The sequence below is a fragment of the Phalaenopsis equestris genome, unplaced genomic scaffold, assembly GCF_001263595.1.
Source record: "Phalaenopsis equestris unplaced genomic scaffold, ASM126359v1 Scaffold000259, whole genome shotgun sequence".
Lineage (NCBI taxonomy): Eukaryota > Viridiplantae > Streptophyta > Magnoliopsida > Asparagales > Orchidaceae > Phalaenopsis > Phalaenopsis equestris.
The window spans coordinates 66508-74241 of NW_018164701.1; positions in this window are offsets into that span (position 1 = coordinate 66508).

Consider the following 7734-nt stretch of genomic DNA (forward strand, 5'->3'; position numbering starts at 1 on the left):
ACGTAAGTTCACTGGCCTCATGATCACATTAAGCTGATTTGCCTGCTAACTTACGTTTTTGTCCGCGCTGACTTGATCTATGCCCACTGCCCACATTTCCTATGATACTAGTGCACAAAGTTGCACAAGCGCACATAGATGAGTGTACACACTGACACATGCTCGCATCTATACGCTTCCACTCACACTTGTGTGCATGAGCTCATCTCCATGTGCATCAATATGTCCCTACTTGCATTTGTGTTCGCTTACAAGCACCAATACATTCCTAATAAATAATTGTACTTTGCTTGCACAAACACACATATGTGCCCGTGCTTGCGTGACTACAATTTCAGGTGCTTACCACTTCTCTATAATTGCTACCACAAATTGAGTAACATAATCTAGCTGTCTCGATGACACCGTCTCCTTCAAACTACAACTGTCCAGCTGTCATTCAATGTAATAATGACAACTTGATTTAGACTTCATGAAGTACCCAAGACAGCTCATAATGCCTCAAAAGTAAAAAAGAAATTGAAATATTTATTTTTAGGTGAAGCAAACAACATCGCCTGAAAATAGAGGAGGCAACTAATGCCTTATTAAAAAATGTTTATCATATGACATGATCTCCAGAGATTTTTTAATAAGAGACATTCTAGATCTACAATAAGAATAAAATGCTCACTATTTTTAAAACCCCCGAGTCTTGTACTGTTGTTGCGACGATCTATAGATATACACCAGTTGTTGTAATATATATATATATAAATCAAACAGGATAACGATCGACGAAGCGAAAAATAGAACGAGAAAAATCACACCAGAAAAGAACACACAGATTTACGTGATTCGGCAAATTGCCTACGTCCACGGAGTTGCAGAGGATTTTACTACTTGAGAATTTTACACCAGTCGATCACCTCGACTTACAAGAGGAATCTCTCACTCTCACTTCATTGTTCTCTCTTCTTCTCTCTCTTTTCTTCCCTCTCTACACCGAGATACACCAAAGAAACTCTACATTGAGATACACCGAAGAAGACAAACTTACAATAGAAATAAACTCAATTTCTCTTAAGGTACAAGCCACCAAAAAGAAGTCAAGGGAGAACAATCTTCTTCTTCTTTCTTCTTCCTTCACCGCAATAACTACTTGCACTTTCATTCCTCTATCCCGAGGAAAATTGAAGAAGAACACTGTGACTACTAAAGCTGAAGAGAGTTGTTCGTAGTCTTTTATCACGAACAGGAGGGAGCAAATGGATGCTACGCTTCACAACATAGGAAGGCGGGAGCGGTTGGCGCGCGACTGAAGAGGCGAGAGGCGCGACTCTTCACGAACGGGAGTGGGAGCTGGAGCGGGATCGCGACGTTTCGCGATCGTGGAGGCGGGAGCGGCAAAAATTGGGCTCCAACGCTTAACAATCTCCCACTTGGAGACTGATACACCTGCTACAACATCTTCTTCCTCAAACTGTTATCCTCCACTGACGGTGTCACCCTTTTCTTCAAACATGAATCCTCCACCTCTGGAACTCAAAACCCTGTCTTCACTCTAGAAGACCAACTGAAGTTGTACACAAATTTAGTTTCTCAAGAGTAACACCCTCAGTCAACATAGCAGCAGGGTCCAAATAGCTTTGCAAGCTTTGCATCTCCAAGATATTCCCTGAATTTCTCTTATCTTTGCTTACAACTCCCATTGCATAGGCAATATCCTGCCTCTGCTGAAAGTCTTTTTTAACAAGTCTAGCATTGTACCTCTTACTGTCATCATGCTCAGTATTCACCTGATACACTCACTTGTTGTGTAATGCCTTCTTTCCTGGTAGAAGTTCTGTCAGCTCCCACTTGCTCTAACTTTCATCTTGATCCATCTTTCTGGTCGATTACTTCATAGCACTTTAGTTCTTCATCATCTGTATGTGGAACAATAGGAATGGGTGCCTCGGTCTCACTATCCTCCTCACTTCCATCATCAACAGAGCTATGAACTGTCAGCAATAGTGCATCATGTACTTCTTCAGATACCACATTTGCACTATCATTCTCCATCTTCTTTAAGATTTCTGCAATCCCTCCTTATGTGGACAACTTTGTCATAATTCCAACAGATTGTCTGCTGACCAGACTTTGATTTTGATATCCCTTTATTTGAGTTATTGTCATGTCATCTCATGTCATCTCCCTCTGAAATCTCCCTCTGAAATCAACATTCAGTGTTGAACTCGTACCTGAGTTCTCACCAAAATCTTTCCTGCGAACTTTCTTAGCCAAAATCAAATTAAGAATATCATCACATTTCAGTTTAGATTTCTCTGCAGAACTGCTAACTGCCATCCTCATGGCTTCCCAACTATTTGACAATGATGTCAACAATATCAACGCACGTATCTCATCATCAAAATCAATTTCAACAGACGACAATTGATTTGTGATAGTATTGAAATCATTCAGGTGTTGAGCAACAGAAACACCTTCCACCATCTTCAAGTTGAATAACTTCTTCATCAAGTACACCTTATTATTTGTCGATGACTTGTTATACATACCTGATAAGACTGTCATGAGATTTGCAGTTGTCTTCTCTTTGACGACATTTTGTGTAACGGACCTCGATAGGGTCAATCGAATAACCCCCCACCCCCCCGGAACCTGCCGATCCAACAGATTGCATTCCGCTTTGTCCATCTTTTCTGGTCATTTCCCCAATAATGGAAGATGAAGTTTCTTCTCATTTAAAGGTAATCCTCTATCTGCATTGCATTCTCCAATAACCAAAATCTGTGCCATTAAATTTCTCGATTCCTGAAACACTCACTTCATCTGCAGCCATCATTCTTCCTCAGATCTGAACAAAGCTCTGATATCAGTTGTTGTGCGACGATCTATAGATAAGCACCAGTTGTTGTGGTATATATATATAAATCAAACAGGAGAACGATTGACGAAGCGAAAAATAAAACGAGAAAAATCACTTCAGAAAAATACTCACAGATTTACGTGGTTCGGTAAATTACCTATGTCCACGGAGTTGCAGAGAATTTTACTACTTGAGGAATTTACACCAGACGATCACCTCGACTTACAATAGGAATCTCTCACTCTCACTTCGTTGCTCTCACTTCTCACTCTCACTTCGTTGCTCTCTCTTCTTCTCTCTCTACGCCTAGATACACCAAGATACACTGAAGAAGACAAACTTACAAGAGAAATGAACTCATTTTCTCTTCAAGAACAAGCCACCAAGAAGAAGCCAATGGAGTATAATCTTCTTCTTCTTCTTTCTTCTTTCTTCACCACAAGGAACTACTTCTTGCACTTTCCTTTTCTTGCACTTTCCTTTCTCTATCCTATCTCGAGGAAAACCGAAGAAGAACACAGTGACTACTAAAACTGAAGGAGAGTCGTCCGAAGTATTTTATCACGAATAGGAGAGAGCGAAGGGATGCTACGCTTCACAACATAGGAAGGTGGGAGCGGTTGGCGCACGACTGAAGAGGGGGGGGGGGCGGATTCGCCAACAGGAGCAGGAACAGGAGCGGGATCGCGATGTTTCGCGATCGGGGAGGCAGGAGCGGGAAAAATCGGGCTTCAACGCTTAACATGTACTTCTTGGAGGTGGAACTGCAATAAGAATAAAATGCTCATAAATACAAGAAATGTGATATAATGAACCTCTAGTTGGACACAGCTTTTAATAGTCCTTTCATTAGCTTTTGATGTTTGACTTTGAGGCCTAATTTTTAAAAAGATTGTGGGTTAGTATTTATATTTTTAGTAATGATAATTGCTCAACTCAAGTCTCACTCTTTGTGTGGTCTCTTTTTTCTTGTTGGAACATCGCCTCCAGTTGGTCGCACCTTTCATTAGATCCTAGGCGGACCTTATTGATGTGTTTGCAGTTGTAGCCACTGATACTCACTAATGGGGTGATTTGTGTCATACTGTTAGAGAGCTTGTCGCTACTATGCAGAGAACCATCTCTATAGCTTCTACTGAGCTGAGTTTGGAGATAGGTTTTTGGATGTTTAAGGTGTGAGGGAGATTTTTTCGTTCTACTTCTATCTTCCTTTTTTCTTTTTTCTTTTTTTTTTCTTTTTGCTTTCTTTCTTCTCTTTTTTCTTAAAAAACACGAGCTAAAAAAAATAAATACTTTTCTTTTTTTTGTGTTACTTTGTTTAGAATTTTTTTCCTCCTGAAGTTGTGAATGAGGTTTGTCCTTCTTCTTCTTTTTTCTTCTTTTCTTCTTTTCTCTTATCTACCTCTTTGCTTTTTTGTTTTTCCTTCTCTGATTTTGTTTCTCTCTTTAGGATTTTCTCCCTCTTGGTATGCTCATCTTTCTGTTCTTAGTATGCTCCACGCTCATCGCTTCTTTTAGAATGTTGAATCCAAATTTGTACTGTGAGTGTCAAGGGATAGTGCTTGGCGACCAAGGGAGAGAAAAATGATAGAGATAGAGAAAGAGAGAGTTTGCCTTGTGAGGGCAAAGATGGGTGTTTTCGGGCTCTTTGGCTCATTTTATTATACTAAAGTTGAGGTTTACAAGAGGAAAGGGGGGAGAGTTCACTAAACATTAAGTTTGAGCGAGAGAGCCTAGGGACACTTTTACACATGTCAAGGGTCCTCTATTTATAGAAGTAAAAATGAGGGAAATGTAAGATTAAAAATATGCCCTTGCTTTATAGAGGACAATTCAGAGTATTTTGGTTCTTTCCTTGCTCGGATATGCCAATTTGGAGGGTTTTCGTTGCCAGAGTTTGTCAGTGTCGGGTGGTCAGCCAAGAGTGGCGGCCCATTGGATTAATTTGGCCGGCCCAATGTGGCCAGCCAACTATAGGTGGTTGCGCGATGTGACCGGCCGACTGGAGCATTATGGTCTCCCCCAATGTGACCCGTCGGCTGAAGTTGGCTACCTACTCCCGGCTGGAGTAGGGCAGCCAACCTGACATGTGTGTGGCTGCTGGCTCGGGTCTGACGATGATGGCTCTTTGGCTCGACGAGGGCCATGCCAGTGTTCAAACTAACTTTGAAAAGAAAGGCAGCAGCACCTTTCTCAGTGTCCTGACATATCTTAAATTACTATTTTCCAACGATTGCATTCATTGCGTCCTTTTAAAGCATAATTAGCCACCAAAATGTTTGGAGAAAAGCATCAAAACTATATTAATTATGTTTCTTATGAAAAAATCATCACTATATAAGGTAATAAGTGCATGTGATTCTTTCGATGCTAAGATATTATATCTTTTTTATAAAAAAAAATATTGTAATATTGTTGTAAAAAAAAAAATTTATTTTAAAAACAAAGTGATAATTATAAATATCTTTTTCTTCACGAAATTCAGATGATAATTTGTTTATATAATTATCATATTTTAATAAATCCGACAAAAGGTAATTTTAGGAAGTAGCATGAAAATAAATTCCCAAATAAATTTTGAAGCACAACTCATGTAAAAAATTATCACAAAAAAAAAACTTAAAATATAATCCTTAAAATTGATGTGTTGCTAAGAAATTTATATGATTACGGTAGGATGCTTGGTTAAATTGAGCTTCTTGATAGTTGATAATACAAGCCTAATGACATTGAATATTTAAATTTGATATGCTCATAATCCAATCAAGTAGCTGATGAGAGGAATACGACAAGTCTATGATCTTTTAATTATGATGTCATTAAGACACTTAAATGCTAAAAGAATGCCCTATGATTATATGAATCAATAAAAACCACTCGATTGAGTGTTTTGATATTTTGATTAAATTTATCAAAATATGTTTCTAAAAAATTATAAGTAAACATTCATTATTCACATGAAGGGGGTGAGAAAAGAAGAAAAATCTGATAACTAAGACATATATCTGAAGAGAAATACAGGTGAATGACCGCCATGTTGATCACCGCTTGTGATTGTTCAACCAACTACAATTATTGGAGCCATTAACTAAAATTGTTGTAACCCAATTATGGTTGTTGTAGCCACCAAATATGACTTGTAGTCAACTGCAATTGTTGTGGTTCAACTATGATTGTTGTAGCTAAATTATTATTATATAGTTATGATTGTTTGTTTCATAATCCTATTTTATTAATATTGAAGAAGAGTAGATCTATAGCCTAGTCAAAATAATTCAATATATGTTTGTAAGTAGAAGGTTACTACCTTCTATTATGACAGGAAAAATAGGGTAAATATCTTATAATGAAAACTACAATTATCTTTATATAGCTAAAAAAATACAAGTGTTAGAAAATTCAAGAGGTAGTGGTCGTCGACGGCCAATGGTCAGTGGCAACCACTGTTGACGATGGTATGTGACTACAGAGGTTGGTGGTAAATGATGGTTAACGACTATGAAGACCGGTGGTTATTCGTCAGGCTCCAAAAAAAAGTTCTAAAATTTCACCTCTTCTCTTCTTCTCTTCTTCTCCTCCCTCTCAAAGTGAAGAGAAGAAGTCTATTTATAGTTTTTTTTAGGGATATTTTAGTCTTTTTGGCATAACTTTCGTAACCACAGAATCAGACGGTTCATGTTAATCTTCTTTTATCATATAGGTGAATTTTTAAGAATTTGGGTGTCTTAATGACCCTATAATTGAGTGATCTTAGGATTGTTTGATTTTTCTCGCGTAGACGCTTGAACTGACTAGAAATATGTTAAATTTAGTGTTCATCGGATCATTCAATTGGTGATCCAAAGCATTTAACTCTGCTTAAGAGGCTCGATCTAGACTTGAATGGACTCGAATTGAACCAATTTTAGATTTGTTGGTTTCATTTCCCCAAAACGCTCAGTTTGAATATAAACTTGATAAAATCAAAGCTTAGAAGACCATGAATTTGAATTTGAAAGATTTCTTATGACAATGCATGGATATTAGTGTATGATCATAAAAAAATATTGATGACGCATCAATAATATTTGTCATCCTACAAACAAATTTCACTTCCATATATAAAAAAAAATGTATATTTAAAAATTTCATTAGAGTGTTATTAAATTGAAGCTTAAGAGAATCATGTTTTTCAAAATATTTTTATAATTTATAACTTATAATTTATGCAAAATATTGGCTAAGACTAAGAAAAATAAACATAGAATCTCTTATTGATCTTTTATTTTCATTATATTGTTCTTAAAACTTTTTGGTTTAACAGTAAAAACTAAACGTGCATTTATAATCATGAAGAACATCAAGATAAGATTTTGAAATAAAATGAAAAATAATTTTCTTATTAATTCTTTAATAATATATATTAAAAATGATATTGCAATAAATTTTGAAAATATAATGAGTATAATTTAAGATAGGTGATCATAATGATTGTATTAATGGAAATAATTTTTTTTATTTATAAATTGTTCTTAGAAATGTGTTGAAATTTTTTATTGAACTTGTTCATACCCTGACGTAGTCATGAGATGCAATTTTGAGATGTACAAGAGTAGAGTGTATGCGTACAAGCAAGTGTTAGAAATACTTTTGAGCTTCTTTGCTGTACTGGCGTAACTCGCAAGGGACAAAGGATAAGCGGAGATGCAATTTTCATGTGTGAGGGGCTTTTTTTTTTTTTTTTTTTTTTTTGGGGTTTTTTTTTATTTCTCCTCTCATGAAACTAGGGCTGTCAAAAATGCTCGTTGTTCGCGAATAGCTCGTGTTCGGCTCGTTAAGAAGCTCGTGTTCGACTCGTCAATTTTGACCTGTGTTCGTTCGTGTTCGGCCCGTTTTGGCTCGAA